Here is a 19,152-nt window from a genome sequence, read left to right as displayed (position 1 = left end):
GCCTGTGGATTCTAAAGCAGGTAACTGTTTTACTCACTTTCACATTTCTGGAGCATGGGATGGTGTCTATATAGCATCCAGTTCAGTTCAGTCGCTCAGTTGTGTCTGACTCTTTGCGACCCCATGAATCGCAGCATACCAGGCCTCCCTGTCCATCACCAACTCCCGGAGTTCACTCAAACTCACGTCCATCAAGTCAGTGATGCCATCCAGCCATCTCATCCTCTGTTGTCCCCTTCTCCTCCTGCCCCCAATCCCTCCCAGCATCAGAGTCTTTTCCAATAAGTCAACTCTTCACATGAGGTGGCCAAAGTACTGGAGTTTCAGCTTTAGCATCATTCCTTCCAAAGAACACCCAGGACTGATCTCCTTTAGGATGGACTTAGGGACTTCAAAGTGTTTATTACATGAATTAACTATTAAGGAGTAGGTTTATCAGTTAGTCCATGATGTGATTATATAAAGCATATCACCACATAGATTACAAAAATAATCTCATATTTGGGGGTAAATATTCTCGTCTTGCTGTTTTTAGGAGAGAAGCAGGGGCATAGGAGATGTAGATTGTATGTAATATGCATCCTACACACACACACACACACACACACACACACACACACACACACATTCTGTTTATTCCTATGCCATTTTGGAATCTGGAAGGGATGGCTGCAAGGGAATGTCATGTCAGGCAATTGTGCATTTGAATGTCCTCCATTCATGAAACCTTCCATGCTTACTAACAGTTTGCATAATACCTTGTTCATTAAGACCCATAAATTAGCACTGTTTTAATTGATTCCCTAGAGACAGCAAATAAAATGACATGAAGTGACATTAAAAGGGGGAAATGGCTTTTGTTGGGTACTTTTCTTCTCCTCATCCCTGCATCCCCCGAGGTCTGACAACCCTTCCCTGTCACACACTCCCCGTGGTTGGCCTTCGTTCTGGCCCATTCAAGAAGAGACCAACTCCTTGAACAGGTTGTAGGGCTTCTGGAGAGCCTTAGCTCCTGGGTTTGGCATCATGAATCGTTAGGGCAGGCCCTGCCCAGAAAAGGAGTAGGTTCTGTCAGGCTGCAAACTAGGGGTAGCAATTTTACTAATTACAGAAATAACTCTAATCATGAAATCAAAATCTTGATCCCTCATTAAAGCAATTTCAGTCATTATATGTCTTTGTCATTAGAATCACTCTAGCTCCCTGGTCTCTGACTGTATAGCAAGCTATTTTGGGAATGGCAAGGAAGCTAATGCTTATGAGGTCCATTCTGTGCTGGAGTTTGTTCTGGGGATTACAATATGATCTTACACTATGACCATGGTAAATGAAGATCAATTTCTCTATTTCTGTAGATAAAAGCACAGAGATTCAGAGAGGTTAATTATCTGTCTAAAGAGCACACAGTTTCTAAGTAATGGAGCCAAGCTTAAAATCCATGTCTATAAAAAATTAAAGCATGTATTCTTTCTACAAAATTATGTTTTCATGATAGCTTTTGTGACTTGATCATAGGAGAACCAGAAAGGGGCCTTTGCTCCTTAAATAGTTACTCTCCCCCTTCACAGAGAAATTGATGGCATGCATGAATAATTCAGTGTTTATGTAAATCTATGCATTACTTCTCAGTACTATTTGCATTTAAAGGGAGCTCTAATTGTGAAATAAAACTATTTGTCTCATATTTTTATGTTTTGTTCATTGCTCTATTCCCAGTGCCTAGAATTGTGCCTGTTTCATAGTACATAATCAGTATATCTTTACTGAATAGATTAAAGCACTGTCCAGACAGCAAAGACAGTTTGGAAGAAATTTTGGGGGTGGAGGAATGCAGAACAGGGCTGTGTTGTTCCCCAGAACCCCTAAAACCACACAGATTAAGATTAAATTACAAATTAAGATGAATTTGTGTCTTTAAATAATGCTGGTACCCTCAGGGGTAGGCCCAAGACACAGACAGGGGAAAGAGGGAACAGAAATAATTAAAGACAAAGAAGGAGTTAAGAGGGAGGAAAGTTTGTGGGAATGGGTATGGGAAAAGGATGCAGAGCTGTGCAGAGCAGGAACATGTCACAGTGTTTCCTGGGCTGTCCATCAGTTCAGTTCAGCCGCTCAGTCCAAATCTTTGTGACCCCATGGACTGCAGCACGCCAAGCCTCCCTGTTCATCACCAACTCCCGGAGTTTACTCAAACTCATGTACATTGAGTTGGTGATGCCATGCACCCACCTCATCCTCTGTTGTCCCCTTCTCCTCTTGCCTTCAATCTTTCCCAGCATCAGAGTCTTTTCAAATGAGTCCGTTCTTCTCGTCAGGTGGCCAAAGTATTGGAGTTTCAGCTTCAACATCAGTCCTTCCAATGAATATTCAGGACTGATTTACTCTGCAGCATTGCTCATATGCACCTCCAGTCTTCTTCTGGGGCAGTGCAGGGCTCTGAAATGCTCATGTGATGTAGGTATGGAGGTTGTAGGGCTTCCGGGACTGCGTGCTTTTCAGGCTGATACCAAATATGACCACTAGAGGGAAGTAGAAGACTAGCCTCTGTGTCTTCCTCCTCAAGGTCCTCCTGGGAGAGTAATTCAGGAAAGAAGCCTGGAATGGTGGTGGGAACAGGGAGGGCAGTGGTCTGCCGCTGTTGAAGGTGGAAAGAGGAGACCTGGAGGAGAAGTAGGATCCTCATGGTAATTTAGAGGGTAGTAGGGCTTGATGGGGCTTCCCTGGTAATTCAGTTGGTAAAGAATTTGCCTGCAATGTAGGAGACCCTGGTTTGGTTCCTGGGTTGGGAAGTTCCACTGGAGAAGGGATAGGCTACCTATTCCAGTATTCTTGGGCTTCTCTTGTGGCTCAGCTGGTAAAGAATTCGCCTGCAATGTGGGAGACCTGGGTTTGATCCCTGGGTTGGGAAGATCCCCTGGAGGAGGGCATGGCAACCCACTCCAGTATTGTTGCCTGAAGAAGCCCCATGGGCAGAGAAGCCTGGTGGGCCACAGTCCATGGAGCTGCAAAGAGTTGGACATGACTGAGGGACAAAGCACAGCACAGCACAGGGCTTGATGGGAAGGTGGTTACATTCCTTATAGTTCTTAAATAAATTAAGTGCCTTGGACAGACGGTAGACAAAGGTGCATCATTGTCAAGATCCAGTAGACTGAGCTCCATGAGGGCAAGTGCTGCTGGCCTAGTTCACTGTTGTGACCCTGCTGCCTAGTAACTAGACAGATATGGATAATAAATGATTGATAAAGCTATTTCAGTCACTTTCCATCAAGGGTCTTACTGTCCATGGAAAACATTCCAGTTGTGTCTGTGTGTGTCTTTGAGTGAGTTGTGGGGTTAGGGGCTCATGTGAATTTTCTAAGGAAGAGGGATTTTTTTGCTTTTGTCAGATGTTTCAAAGAGAGTAATTGGCCCCCAAAGCATTGGCTAAAGCTTTTCAATTGCTATGATAAAAACTCCATACACATTTTCAGGTCCCTCACCAGACAACTACTTCCTTTGTTAGGATAGCACCAGTTGCTGTAGCAAATGGACCTTTAAAAGGTATATTGGGTCAAATAAATGTCATCTACAATAGAGACTTTATTATTCAAATAAATATTCAAGGCAATGATAATCCTAGCCAGCGGCAGTCTTTGCGGGACCAGGACTTCTGTGTCTCCGCCATCCTCACTGTAAAGCTTTCAGTGTCACTCCTATGGTGGACATCACAGTCAGCCAGGAGGCAAGAGCGCCTGTGCTGAAAGAGGCTTTTAAGGGTTGGACGTAACAATGGTGCATACTACCTTCTCTCACATTCAGTTAAGCTCATTAACTTAAAGATGATGTTTCCAACAGAAGCTGGGAAGTGTAGTCCAGTCATACTCAGCTAGAAAAGACAAAGGCTTTAAGTGGGCTGCTATTAATAGAATCCCTACCACATTCTTCTGTTTATAACCGAGCCTACTTGCAGTGATGCTCCTCAAGGGGTAGTGCCGGTGTGAAGCTCTCATGATGACGAGCTGACTCTCTTCCCTGAGACTGGAGACACTTTTTAAAACCTTGCTAATCATGGATAGTGGTGTCTCTGCTTCAGACTCTTAGCGTCTGCTTATTTTTCCAGGGTTTCTGTCTACTTTGACAAAGTGGACTTTTTTCTGGGGATAAGATTAGGTCTCACACATTTCGTCATCCAAAGTGGTTCCAGGAGTCAAAAGAGTGGAAGACATTTTAGGAGGGTGTCCCAGACGTATTGACTCCAGCCTATCTATTCTCTTATTGGGAGGCGGTAGGCATAGCAGGTCTGATTCAGACTGGCCAAGCAGTAAGCTTTCAATCCAGGTTATCCGGTATCCTGACTGGCTTGCATTGACCTGAGAAGATGATGGTAAGCATACAATTAGGCTGAGAAGCAGAATAACAATAGATTTTCATGTGGAAGGGGAGGGGCTTCGATAAAGAAGAAATTAATGGTAGGTGAGAAGAAGAGGGAGAAAAGTCAGAAAATGGATGGAGAGAAAAGGTGACAAGAGATGAGAAAGGATAAAGAAGTGCAACACATTTTAATGTCATGGAACACCATCCTAATGATAGGATCATATGTCCTGTGGCTCTGCACTCTCTTTCACCTTGCCTTCATTGACACCCATTTGTCTTTAGTTCTGATTTATTTATCTTTTGTGCAGTCTTGAAGTATTTTTACTTTTGTAATGTACCTGAAGTCTGAAGTGAGGATATTGAAATAGAAATAAAATCAAGTTGCTCTAGGAACCTAGTTAATTACTACTTGCCATTTATCAGTATTAGCTACTCTTAGCAAATAATAATACAGATATGTGCCGATTACTATTTGAAGATCATCATTTATCTAATGAACCCCCACTCTTTTTTTGGTCAAGTAGATAAAATATGTCATTATTTCAGTAGGAGATGGGTGTCCAAGGAATAACACTATAGTGATGGAAATCACCGTTTGCCTCAGAGGTGGATTTATTCATTAAGGCAAGCTTATGCTTGCAATATGGGCTTCCCTGGTAGCTCAGACAGTAAAGAACTTGCCTGCAATGCAAGGAGACCTGGGTTCAATGCCTATTTCAGGAAGATCCACTGGAGAAGGGATGGCAACCCACTCCAGTATTCTTGCCTGCAGAATCCTATAGACAGAGGAGCCTGGCGGGCTGGGCTACAGCCCATGGGGTCGCAAAGAGTCAGACACAACTAAGCAATTAACGTGTGCTTGCATTAATGAATTACTTATTTTAATAAATGTTTTTGAGGCCTTATTGGTGTAGGAGATGCTAGAAGGGAGACAGAGAATAAAAACCACTCTTTCCTTTAAGGAGAACCTGAGAACTGAATGCCCGCTCTGTGCCAGGGCTGTGCTAGTTGGATCCTATGCCTTTAATTCCCACATAAACCTTGCAAGGACAAAGTCTCATAAATCCTCAGATGAGAAAACTCAGAGAGTCTGTATAATGTGCTGAAGTTAAATGGAGGAGCTGGTATTGAACTCAGATTTCATGAGTTCAAAGTCCATCTTCTACATCATGCTGCTTTTTGGTTGCAAGGACCTACTCTTGTACCCATAAAAACAGAATTAACAAATCAAGTCTATTACTCATCTCCTTAGATGCATGTGTTAGTCAAACCAGGCTGTCCCACAGAGCATCCCACACTCTCTTCTCTATCTTTGTTCATGCCTTTATTTTAGCTTAAAATGCACTCCAGTGAATAGAATATGGCAGAAGTGCTGGGATGTCACTCTGATACTAGCTGATAAAATGGATTTTGGCTTTTGTGCTAAACACTCTCTTTTCGTCCCTTGTGGATCTCTTGCTCTGGAGAGAGCAAGCTGCCATGTAGAGAAGTCCATGTGGCAGGGGATCCAAGTCCATGTGAGTGTGTATGCAAGTGGATCCCCTTCAGTTGAGCTTTCAGTTGAGACTGCAGCCCCAGCTGACAGCCTGACTGCAACCTGATGAAAGGCTTTGAGGCAGAGGTAGCCAGGTAGCTGCATCCTGATCCTGACCCAAGGAAATGGTGATCCAATCAATATTTGTTGTTTCATGCTACTATGTTTTGGAGAAATTTATTATACATCATTATAACAAATGTGGTCCTGCTAGATTGGAAATTTCTTGAAGACCAAGTCTCTTTCCTGTTTGTATTTCATCTGCATAATCAAGCAAGATGTTTATGTCAGGGCAGAAAGATAAACCCTCTCTCAGGTCTATGGTACTGGTGAGGAAGATTTGGAATAAGAAAGATCTTCCTGGAGTTGATACCACCCCTCCTGGATTGCAAAGAAGGAGTTTTGCAATTTCCCAATTACTGTGGTGGCTCCTGTAAGGGAAGCTTGGCTCCGAAAGAGTAAAAAAATCTAGTCCTGAAATAGCAGGGTTCTTGCTTCACAAAGGGAGCATCCCAAGTCATTTTGATAGGAAGGATGTCTTTTCTTCCCAAATGATTGACTTGATTGTCCTCAGGGAAAAATCCGTGCTTACCTTGGCATGTGCTTATATCTTAGATAAACAGTCCATGAACAGAGGAGCCTGGTGGGCTACCTATTCCAAAGCACAGGAACACTGCAATTCCTCAATTTCTCTTTAGATGATTTTTCCCAAAGCAGAGGTCTTGCCACTTTTGGAATGTGTGTCTCTGGGATGAGTGTGTGGCAGGAATAATTAAAACTATTAAATGCTGTGTAAGTTTTGAGTCTGGCTTTGAGTCTGAGTGTATAGGGGCATGTAAAGCCAAAGAAGCTAATTTATGTTCAAACATTAACCCTAAAATGTGCTGATGGAAATTTATTATTATTTTGCTTTGTGTGTTTGATATCATGGCTGTAGCTAAAGTTATCATGTAGGAGAAAAGAGATGTTCTATTTTGTTCAATATGTTCTCATTTGTTTCCTGCCAATTTTCTTGCAATATTGTGAACACATTTATTTGTGTGTGTGTGTTAATTAAATCCGCCTTTGTCAGGCTAACAAGTCTCTCAGTATTGGCAACTTCAGAAATACTCAAGTAATGTGTTATTTATTGACCATGGAAAGTTAAAGGATAAGGTGTTTCATGGGGACAACAACTGAATTTATAATCTTCTGCCCTTTATGAAGGATCTTGTTGAATATGATCTTAGAACTGATCACAGAAAGAAGAGGTTTTCCAGAGAAATTACAAAAGAAAGAAAGATAAAGAAAACAGCTACACAATAAACTTCTTTAACCTAAATACACGCGGATTGAAGGAACGATCCACAAGAACTACCTTCATTATTCCACAGCCAACAGCAAAGGCTTATAGCCCATTATGGTAATAAGCAAACCTTTGAACTCTGCATTGTACACTGCCAGGAAGCAGCACTGAAGGCTTAGGCAAACAATGTTTACAATTGCTTTAGGGAGTTGCTCGGATAATACCTCAGCTTCTATTTCTGAGTAGGTTTGATCAGCCTTCCTCCTCTGCATTTCCCCAAAGCAGAGGCTGGAGAGGACTAAAACTGGATGAAAAAGTGGACTGCTAGGAGTAAGGCATCAAGTAAGAGCTCCCTTTGTGCCTTAGTCCTTCTTTTAGTTGCTAAGTAATGGGTGGGTACGAAAGGAGGTCATGTATCCTATCAGATTTATAAATGCTTTATACTCTAAGTCTGGACAAATACTTTTAAGCTTATTTTTAGAATCTCTCCATATTCAGGCAGAAGATACTTGCAGCTCATCTAAACATTTGAAGGGATAGCCTGTGGAGCACTGCAACGCAGTGGAAAACCGGACCCAGGTGGACCTGGGTTTGCTCCCACCCCTGTAACTTACCTCGAACAATTTTCTCTTTCAGCCTCTGTTTTCCCATCTGAAAATGAGAGACATAATAAGGAAGGAAGTATCTTGTCCCATGGGCTTCCCTGGTAGCTCAGATGGTAAAGAATCTGCTTGCAGTGCAGGAGACCTGAGTTCGATCCTTGGGTAGGGAAGATCCCTTGGAGAAGGAAATGGCTACCCACTCCAGTATTCTTGCCCGGAAAATCCCATGGACAGACGAGCCTGGCAGGCTACAGTCCATGGGGTCGCAAAGAGTCGGACATGACTGAGAGACTAACACAAACACACATCATGTCTCATGGGTCAGTTCTGATGAAGAACAGGTACTTAGTAAATGGAAGCTTCTAAGGAAGTGGTCAATCCAACCAAATAGGACTGTTTTTATGACTAATTGAATCTGTTTGGTGTTAAAGCTAAACTAATTGGGAAGGTCTGATTAAAAGCCTGATTGGATAGGTATGGATATGCAGTTTTAGTGAAAAAATATCACTCAAAACAGTGATTTGCCACCATGGGCTATAAGGTATACCGCAAATACTTGACTTATTGCCTGGACTTCTCATTTATTAATTTATGGCATTAGTTATATTTTTAATCATAGAAGTTTTTAGTTGGCTTTGTCTCTCTGATTGTCCACTCTTGTAACCATGTAAGATTTTTAGCTTGAATAAGATTAAGTCAGAGTTGTTATTTATTTATTTAACCTTGGGATATGGTGCTTCCCAGGTGGCGCTAGTGATAAGGAAGCCACTTACCAATGCAGGCAATATAGGAGACCCAGGTTCAATCCCCGGGTCAGAAAGATCCCCTGAAGGAGGGCATGGCAACCCACTCCAGTATTCTTGCCTGGAGAATCCCATGGACAGAGGAGCCTGGCAGGCTACGGTCCATAGGGTCACAAAGAGTGGGACATGACTGAAGAGACAGCGTGCATGCGCTCATTGTTTACACAATTAAGAGATATCACAGGGGATTCTATATTGCTCAAGTGACACGTTCTCTTTTTCTTGGAAACTCAGCCAAACTCATTTCCCAGACTGCTTTGCAGTAGCTGAGGCCATGGGACAGAGTTCTAGCCCATGGATTGTGAATGAGAGTCTCAGGCTCCATTTTCCTGCCAGGCTCACTGACACCTCTCACATGTTCCTGCAGCCTCCTTTTCTCCTTCCAGCTGGCCGGAATACAGGTGACTCTAGGGGCATCTTGGAAGCTACACGTTGAAGATGGCAAAGCCTCTGTTGCCTCTAACAGCTGGCTCTGTGGCTAACTATTTAGAAGTCCATCTTACTAATTTATTTAATTTCTCAGTACTATTGAGTAAGAAATGCATTTCTGTCTGCTGTATTAGAGCCTATATATTTTGGGGCCTATTTGTTATAACAGCTAGACTACTTTAATTATTACACATATTCTGTTACCATGGACTGGAATTTTCATAGGAATGCCTCTAAGTTTTATCCGTCCAAATATTATCCCTTTGCCAGTAACAAGATTTCTACTGGGTTTCAAGATGGAGGAAAGGCAGAAAGAAGCAATGAAAGTATATTTAATGTATTTCATAGCCACGTTTCCTCAGATGAATGTGAATATTAATGTTAAAATTTCTTTTCAAGTTCATGGAGATTGTTCCCTTTGTGCCTGGCATGAAACTAACCAAATTATTCATATGAGTGAAAATCATGATTGTGATTGCTTCTGCCTGTTTTTTTTTTTTTTTTTTAGGACATAAAGGACAGTTACCAAGATCAAAGTACAGTCTCTGGCTGAGGGTAAAAAGCAATGCAGAGAAAGGGAGAGAGAAAGAACAAAGGGGAGTTCGCTGGATATTGACTACATGCTACGGTAGTGACAACCAAATAAAAATTATAGTGTTAAAAAAGGGCTTTCATGACACGGAGGGCTGTGTGCATTGTCAGGGGAGAGGCATGAGGCCCCGATACAGATCAGATGTGTGATGTATGGCAAGTCACTAAGATTCTCTGGGCCTCAGTTTTCTAGTCATAAAAGGAGATCTGAGTAGATGATTTCTAAAATAACTTTAAATATTTGATTCCAAGTCATACAGGAAAGAATTTAATGTGCAGCAGATAGCTTTGCATTGGTGCTGCGGTATAATAAATGTCAGAATCCTCTCTCTTCTCCTCGTCTTCCCCAAATACCCCCTGGCTCATTAATATACATGCACAACACATTTTTCCAGGGCTTGGTGGTGATGTTCAGTGACATCTTATACAGCTCCACACGGGCAGGGCATCTGGGACAGCTACATTCAATTTTAATTGAAACAAAGCAAAGTAGCAGCTGTTTGGCATTAAAGTGAATTTTAAGCCTATATTCCAATTCCACCAAGGAAAGGAGCAAACAAAAGTCAAAAACATTTTCAGCCAACCAGCCTAAAATATTTAAGGCCATCTGCATCTTCGCTATATGTAGCCATCACCTGGAATGAGCTTTCATTCTCCTTTAAAAGGAGAACTGACAATGATTCATCATAGGATAAAGAATGCATTGGCATTTAAAATACTGAATTGTTAGCTCACTGTCAGTGCCCCTACCATAATTATGAGTTATTTGTCTAAGCCTGATTTTTGCATTATTGCTAAAAACATCATAACAGACTCAAGTTTTACATGGTGGGAGCAAAAGCAAATCTTGCTTTTCCACAGCAACATGCTTGGGCTTTATAGTGGAATCTGAACTGAAAGGCATTCATGTTCAATGCCCAAGTACTGTAACTCTAATATGGTGGAACAGTGAGTATGCTGTGTGAGATTATGCAGCATTGATCCTGCCTGACTTCTGTGCCTTGGCCCATCAAGGGAGGTATGCATAGTTGCCTTATGCCAGTGTTCTCTTTAAAGTTAGGTAATAATTTAAGAATCTCATATTTATCCTGACCTCCGAGGCTGAGTACATTTGTACTTTTTGTACTGTTTTTTCTTAACCTTATTTCCTTTGCTATTTCCTAGCTCATTTATTCATTCACCAAAATATTTCTTGAGATGCAGCTGTGTGCTAGGCATTTTAATAGGTGCTGGAGATATGGGGGCAAATAGGGTAGATTTATTCCCTATCTTCACCGTCTAGTGGGAGTAACAGACACTGAGCAAGCAATTACAAGTACAGTAAATGAAGAGGTTGGGAAGCGAGAAGGGGTGAGTTGAGCCTTAATGAATGAATGGAAATTAGCTAGGTGAAGTGGAAATTAGCCATGCAGAGAGAGGGTGGAGGAGGCATTTGAAGGGGTGGAGGTAGCTTTAGCAAGTGAATTTATGCTGAAAATTTATTCAGCAAACATATGTGTGATCCCTTTGGGGAATTTGGTGTTTATATGTCGCTGGAGTGTGAGAACAATTCAGGGAGATGCAAGACATGGGCTAGAGGGCTTGGCAGGGATCTGATCCCCAAAGCTCTCATGTGCCATTTCTGGGAGTTTGGCCTATATCCTGTAGGCAAAAGTCATCAAGGATTTAAAATGGTAAATCAAATGCTCTTATCTTTTAGAAGGATCAGCAATGTGGGAAATGGATGTGAAGAAATGGAAAAGAGAGCAGGACTTTCAATAGAAGCATTATCTCTTCTGTGGCATCAGTGACAGCATGGAAGAGCTCCATACCTGATTCTCTCCAATGGAAGGCTTGTGTGTGAACCTCCTCCCATTTGTGCCTATTGATGTAAAACCACGCTTTAATGCCCAGCCCAAATCCCACCTCCTTTGTGGATCCTCTCTTCATCATTCCCAGACATTTCATCTTCCTTTAGATTTCTATACTTCCTATCTATTCTCTCATTGGACATAGAATACATCCAGCCTATAATTCTATTTATTTCTTTTCCTTTTAAATCTTCTTTCCCTACAAAATTCTCAAAGGATAGAGAAATATCCATATTTCTTAAAATCTGTAGCATCTAAGACAGTGCCTTGAAAAAATCATAGTCTCAGAGCTGGAAGGCACATCAGAGGCCATCCCATCCTTTTCATCTGGTGGATGAAGAACTTGAGGTCCAGGGAGATGGGTGCCTTCATAGGTCTCTCACTGCCAGTTTATTATCCTTTCAGTATTTTTGTGGTTGCTGATGATGGATTAGATAGTTATGGCTTTATTAGAGAAACATTTTCCTGTTACTGTAGCTTAATGGGTGAGATGATTCTCTGCTTCCCTGGTAGCTCAATCAGTAAAGAATCTGCCTGCAGTGCAGGAGACCCTGGTTCAAACCCTGGTTGGGAAGATCCTCAGGAAAAGGAAATGGCAACCCACTCCAGTATTCTTGCCTGGAAAATCCTAGGGACAGAGAAGCCTGGCAGGCTACAGTCCATGGCATTGCAAGAGTCAGATATGACTTAGCAACTAAACCACTACTGCCATTCTTTGAGGATGAAAGGATGAGTGGTGTTTATTAATACACCTTTTTTTTTTTTTCAAATAACCAAAGCCCAGTCCACGAGAAATACCAGAATTCCTTAAAATATTTGAGCCCCAAGATGAGGTCATGCATTCAATATAATTGTTGTTGTTCAGTCACTAGGTTGTGTCCAGCTCTTTGCAACTCCATGGACTGTAGCACACCAGGCTTCTCTGTTCTACACTATCCCCCAGAGTTTGCTCAAGTTCATGTCCATTGAGACTGTGATACTATCCAACCATCTCATCTTTTGTCACTCTCTTCTGCCTTTGCCTTCAATCTTCCAAGCATCAGGGTCTTTTCCAATGAGTCAGCTCTTCACATCAGGTGGCCAAAGGATTGGAGCTTTAGCATCAGTCCTTCCAATGAATATTCAAGAATGACTTCCTTTAGTATTGACTGGTTTGATCTCTTTTCTGTCCAAAGGACTCTCAAGAGTCTTCTCCAGCAACACAATTAAAAGCATCAATTCTTTGGTGCTCAGCCTTCTTTATGGTCCAAATCTCACATCCATACATGACTACTGGAAAAACCATAGCTTTGACTATACGGACCTTTGTCAGTAAAGTGATGTCTTTGCTTTTTAATATGCTATATGTATTTAATGTAACAGCAGATGCTAACTAGATTAGGCATGTATTTGTCTTTCCTGAGAAGAGAGCCTAGGTTCAACTGACCAGTTCTCAGTTGGAGAATAAGTTAAGAAACAATTTCTTCTTCCTAAGTCATGGGTACCCTCAGTACATACTTCTATCTTTACAGGGCATCCCTTCTTTTTCCTATTCTTGAATAAATAATTGTAATGCCTGTCAACTATTAATACAAATTGGCACTTGTCATGGGCACTTGCAATCTTCCTCTACAAGGATCAAATTATATGCTGCTGTACCTGCTGACTTTCAACACCCCCTGAAAGGAGCTCAGGGTGGACAGCAGAAATGAGGCACTCTGTGCTCTGGGAAAAACTGACAGGACAGACCTTCAGACAGTAAGATATTTTGGGGAGCTGATTTTTACGAGCCCAGTTCTTGTATCTCCTCACATCTAGAAAAACACTAAAATCCTTCATGGTGATGTCTGCTCCTCATGACTAGGAGTAACCCTCATGAGACAAGCAGAAACCATCTGCAAAAAATAAGTACTTGATTGCATGTACTCCCTCTTCACCAAAATCATATATATACTGACCTTCCCTCCTGCCTCTCTGGAGCAATTTCTCAGAGGTATCTAAAATGCTGTCTCCCAGGCTATAGTCCTCATTTTGCTCCAAATAAAACTTAAATTGCACCTCTCAACTTGTGCATGTTTGTTAAGTTGGCAAGCTCATCCTTGTGCCTTCAAATTCAGGGTGAATGTTGGAGGCCTTGCAGAAAGCAAATTATCTGTCCAACTAGGGGCACATGGAAATTTGAAGATGACAAATCTTTACTAAGATCTTGATGGTTAAAACCAGTTGCAAACTTTATATGTACACAGGCCTTGAATGTAATGCAAATGAGTAAAGTCTGGTGATATAGACAATGAATGAATAAGAGCTGACATGGTAGTTCTTTCTGAACTCCAGTCATTTGTTGCCACGAGAGAATTTTATGAATTCTGGGTTGTCTGATTCTTCAAGACAGTGCAAAAACTCGATTTTTGTGTGAAATGCATCAACTCTTTACTAATGGTGATGGCTTTAAAAATTGGAAACTTTGTGCAGTAAATATTTAAACAAGCAAAACACTCTTGCAGACTGCCTGAAGTCCTGCTAGTTTGCAAATTCTGGCTTCAAAAATTCTGGATATTTACTTTTAGTTACAAGATATAAAAAGCTGATCAATGCACCAGCAATAATTTTTGGGGTAATTTGTTTGTGTGTATGAAATATTATTCAGGATACTTAGGAGAACCTGTAAAAATTAATGGCATGTTTTGAACACATTAAATATACAGCTGGTTGAGAAATATGCAACCATGTATGAAAATAGAACTAGCAGTTTAAATTACCATGTAAATGCAAAGTGAGGCAGCCTGTCAATTAACTGAGATTCTCTAGGCCCTACACCTTGAAGCCAAATTAGTGCCCCACCTATGAGTTATATAGTGTGATGTAGAAATGCATATATCTCTCTGTAAATTCATTTAACTCATTATGGTATAAAGAATTAAGAATCTATTTGAACCTCTTAAAATTAAAAACCTTGAGGTCATGACATAATTTATATTGTATCTCCTATGCTTATGGCAGTGGTTATACATGATACTTCTGAATTAAATATGTGTTGACTAAACCAATAGCAAATGGAAGCCTATAGGAGTAATTGATCATTCCAAAACACAGTAGAAACTCAATACTTACTTGTTTAATAAATGAATACATTCATTAAGTGGTAAAGAAAGGGTGGAGAAAGTGACATTTTTAGCTGGACTTTGATGTGAGTCCATGGGATTTCGATATGTGGAGAGCCCTGTGAAGGACATTTTAGGTGGGGAACAATTTGAATGAGGTTGTGATGAAACTACATAGACTGGTTTGGAATATGAAAATTTATTTTTATACCATAACTTTGTTTGAATATGGTTTGATATGGTTCAAATATTGCAGCTCAACACACTGTGTTCACGTTTTCAGGGTGCTTCTATCCCAATACATTAGAACATTTAGGAATAAGCCTGCATTTCTCAAAGGAGATGATGCTGAAGAGGTGGGGTCATACCCCTTTGTAATGTCTTTTCTCCATCCACTTGTTTGATTAAGAAATGAATAATAAGCAAGGGGAACACTTGTAAATTACTCATGTCATATGTTGTAGTGCTGACAGGGGAATAATTCTCAGAGCTGCCTAATGTGGGAATCCAACAGCTTTTGGGGATTGGTCTTTATTCTTTTAAGTATTTCTCCATTTTTGTTTGTATCCTAGTTAATTTGACATGCTAAAGAGGCCATGGGGGGAACTTTTTCCCTGGGGATGGTGCATCTTCAACATAATATTCCCAAGGAACAGGGTTGAGAGAGTGGGGACTGAGCTCCCAGGTATTGTCTGGGTGTCTTGGGGACATGTGGACTTTCTCTGTGATATTCCCTGTCCCTGAGATTTTCTTTGCCCCTTCTCTGATGCTGTAACCTTAGTCTAGAAACTTCTTGAAGTTCTTTGTATAGCAGAAAGAAATTAACACAAGTCAAATATCAGATTGTTTTTTGCTTTAGGCTTTTTCTTAGAGACTATGACAAGAATATTTTAAGAACTCCCTGAAAGAGTAAATTTTTCAGTCTCAAGGCTTATATTTTCACTATAATTTTATATATTCATGTGTATTGCAAGTGATCAATCATCCTGCCAAACATCTTGTACTAAATGTGCTAATGAGCTAGTGAATCAAATATTTTGAAAGTATGGACATGTGTAACATTGATTTTCAATATTTGGATCACATCAATAATCTGCTCAAGGAAAGCAACTTTATTAGGACGGATTTCCATATACCTTATTAATAGTTGACAGGCAAAACAACATTTGTTATGTTCTTTGTTGATTTATTTCCTTTAACTCTTTGTACCCTAGGTCCCTTGAGTCCTTAGCAACATTTTATAATTACAGACTTGTAATATTCATTATCTATTGGGCACTGGTGAAGCCTTGCTTTTGGCTTAGATGTATTTTTTCCTTTCAAGTAATGCAAATGTTTCTCAGGTTATTTTTGGAAATAGAATGTTGATAGCAGTTGAATGCAGGTGGGAAACAAACAACAGCAACCAACAGTGAAGGGAAAAGTTAAATGAGGGAGAGGGAAAAGGTAGTGTTGAAGGTCCTAAAAGGATACAGAGGGAAGGTGAAAGAGTTCTGATACTCTCCAGTCCTGAACCTGGTCAGTCACTTAATCTCTCTGAGAATCAGTTTCTTCATCTCTAAACCAAGGATAACAAGACATAGCTCTCAAGAGAATGGGAACAATTAAGTGATACAGATTCGTGGAAGGCACCCAGCACAGCTTGTATGCGTGCTAAGTCACTGCAGCCGTGGCTGACTCTTTGAGACCCTATGGACTGTGGCCCGCCAGGACCCGCTATCCATGGGATTCTCCAGGCAAAAACACTGGAGAGGTTTGCCATTTCCTTTTCCAGGGGATTTTCCCCACCCAGGCATAGAACCCAAGTCTTTAGTCTCTTGCATTGGCAGGCAAGTTCTTTACCACGAGTGCCACCTGGGAGGAGCTTAGCCCAAGATAATTTAGTTCTCTGTCCTCTTGCTTTTCTTCGTCCCCTGACCTCTTCCTTTCTCACTTTTTTTTCACTATTCATTTTTTTCCTTAAAAAAAAAAAAAAGCCTGACTTGATTATATGAAAATTGGGATTTTTTTGTGTCAAATGGCAAAAGATTTTACAAGAAATATAACATTAACTTGGTATCCTAGCAAAAATGACTAGTCACTATTGTCTGATATTTTCTTATAGTCTACACTGGGATAAGTAGAAGAGCACTTGTGGAGTACTTATGATGTACCTGGAATGATGCACATCTAATTTAATCTAACAATAACTCCCACAACATAAGCAGTGTTCCCATTTTACAGATGAGGGATTGAGGTAAAGAAAGGCTGTTAACTTGTCTGAAATTACACAGAAAATGAATGGCTTCAATTGTTATTCAGACTATGCTGGCTATTACTATTAAATCACCAGTCTGCCTCTGTGGTTCTTAACTGGGAAGAGGAATACATCTGGATCATCTTGGGGAGCATATGGGTGTGGCTTGAAAAACTGCCCACAGTATTTATGACAGGCCTTTCTTTAGATGAGAGCTTTGATGCAGGGTCCTTGATTGCCTTGGGCACAGAGATGCTGGCCCTTTGCTGGCTCCACTTCCCAGCCTGGCAGAAGTAGGCACCCACTCTACTCAGTGATCTTTAGAACACCCTGCAAACCCGAAACAACGCTGTTTTCTTCTTAATGGATTTCAAGTCTTTTATGGATGTTCTCTGTACAGTGTTTATCAAAGCAAATGCATTAAGAATCAAAATTTGAATGTGGTATCTTTAGACTCTATTTTAGAACAACAAAAATTAAAAATAGGGAATAGTGTTTACATGTTTTTTTTTAAGGCACAAGAAGCCTCTTTCATATAGCTTGGCAGGAGAGACAAGGAAGTGATCATGGGTATTGGTGCTGTTGTTTACTAGCTGAGGTGCCAAAGACATCCATCTGTCAAGAAAATGTGTAGGGTGTGGATCAAGCCTGGAGCCTCTGACACTGAACACCCCGCCGGGAACTAAAGATGCCACTCCAATGAGAGTGCGCCTGCCTGATGGTATGCTGCCTCTGTGAGAAGGAATTTCCATCCATCTTCCCACTGAAAAAAGGCTTTTATTACAGCTGAAAAAAGGGCACAGAGAAGTTGCCTTGATTTTCACGGCAAGAGATGCAACCTGAGTGTTACATACAGAAGAAACTTTGAGAGATCGTTTCATTGGGGACTTCGACAAACCAAAGCAACTGCTATTTTAATACAATGGAAACATCTACCCTTTGCCCCAAGCATTATTGAGGATAGGTCTGAAAAGCACGACATCTGACTGGAGCAGAGATACGGCTTCAGCCTTCCTTGGGCTGTATTTCCTTTTCCATTTTCTTCCGTGGTCAGTGCTGTGAGTTCTCCCTAAGAACCCCTATTTTCTCATGTATAATGAGAGCCACCTGGTGATAAATAATAAATAACTTACATTCTTCTGTTGATTGATATCAGACATGGGGAAGAACACATGGAATCTAAGGGCATCAGCTTCTCAGGAGCTTCTGAGCCACTGAGACTTTTTTCGGTATTCCTTGGCAGGTATCCTGTGTCAAACCATGCCCAGAGCCTGTGAGACAATGACAGGGACATCAGTATCACCTCTAAAGATAAGAATCCTCTATAAGGGGTGAAAGTAACTGTTTAAAAATTCTCTCCTGTTCCCGTGTAAGAAGCAAACATACTTTCCCTGTTTGTTTTGGGTATGTGTTGTCATGGTGATGGATGTAAGATGTGCCGAATAGGCAAGGGATTGAGAAAATTTGGGAAAGAGTTTTAACTTGCTACAACTCAGAATGTACTCTGTTGTCTGTATTTCAGAATGCATCTGATGCTGCTGAGCTTAAGACACTGCTTTGCCCACACCCGTGTTGCTAGCATGCACTGTGGGGACAGGAGGATGCCAATCATTGGCAAGCCATGCAGGGAGTTTGTGATTCCAGAATGGCTTAAGCTACCAGAAACAGGGGCTGGGGCAGCCTCTTTAGAGTAAGAACACAGGTGAGGTACCACTCGTTATTCAGATCATGCTGGGTATCTTTTGCATAGAACAACTAGTTATAAACGCTTTTTTTTTTTTAGCTAATTTCTTTGATATTATAAGCTGTATTCTTCTCATTCCCCAACTCTCCCACACTTTCTCCATTGCTTTTTCCTGACCTTTTCTTTTTTTGATGCACTGTGATGACCATCTGAAAGATGTGCTTCTGGAGTGACCACGGCTTTTGCATACACTCTTCCCTCTAATCTGCTCACCCCTTCTCCCCTTCACTGGTCAACTCTTACTCGTGCTTCGGATCTCATTTCAAATATCAGTTCTTTAGGGAAGCCTCCTTTGACACCTCTTCCACCTCACCTCATATTTTCCCTTCAGAGTACTTATGATTAGTATATACCATTTATTTGAGAAATACAATCTCCCCCATAAAAATGCAAGTTCCATGAGAGCAGAGAGACTGCTCCTGTTTTGTGGCCACCAACAACTCAGCATCTACAGCAGTGTCTGCCACAGGATAGACTCCAGAAATTTTTGGGAAGGAGAAAATGAAATGCTGCATTGCACTTATTGTTTATGGAGAAGGGAATGGCATCCCACTCCACTATTCTTGCCTGGAGAATCCCATGGACAGAGGAGCCTGGCAGGATATAGTCCATAGGGTTGTACACAGTTGGACATGACTGAAG

At 41.1% G+C, this 19,152-nt stretch overlaps 1 long non-coding RNA gene across 9 annotated transcripts in view; it reads left to right on the top strand.

Annotated features, from left to right (window-relative positions):
• Positions 1-19,152, top strand: part of LOC112586189 — a 197,662-nt gene that overhangs the window by 171,581 nt on the left and 6,929 nt on the right. For 5 of the 9 annotated variants that reach the window (XR_006552205.1, XR_006552200.1, XR_003110599.2 and 2 more), the window contains 3 exons: positions 9,518-9,637; positions 11,300-11,435; positions 18,289-18,468. This is a non-coding gene — a long non-coding RNA (uncharacterized LOC112586189). Of the gene's footprint in view, positions 1-9,517; positions 9,638-11,299; positions 11,436-18,009; positions 18,171-18,288; positions 18,469-19,152 lie in introns of all 9 variants that reach the window. The other 4 variants (XR_006552202.1, XR_006552203.1, XR_006552207.1 and 1 more) reach the window with 3 other exon arrangements.

This window comes from Bubalus bubalis, chromosome 7 (genome assembly GCF_019923935.1).
Source record: "Bubalus bubalis isolate 160015118507 breed Murrah chromosome 7, NDDB_SH_1, whole genome shotgun sequence".
Lineage (NCBI taxonomy): Eukaryota > Metazoa > Chordata > Mammalia > Artiodactyla > Bovidae > Bubalus > Bubalus bubalis.
The sequence above is the reverse complement of the archived record's forward strand: the minus strand, read 5'-3'. Positions and strand labels throughout refer to the sequence as shown.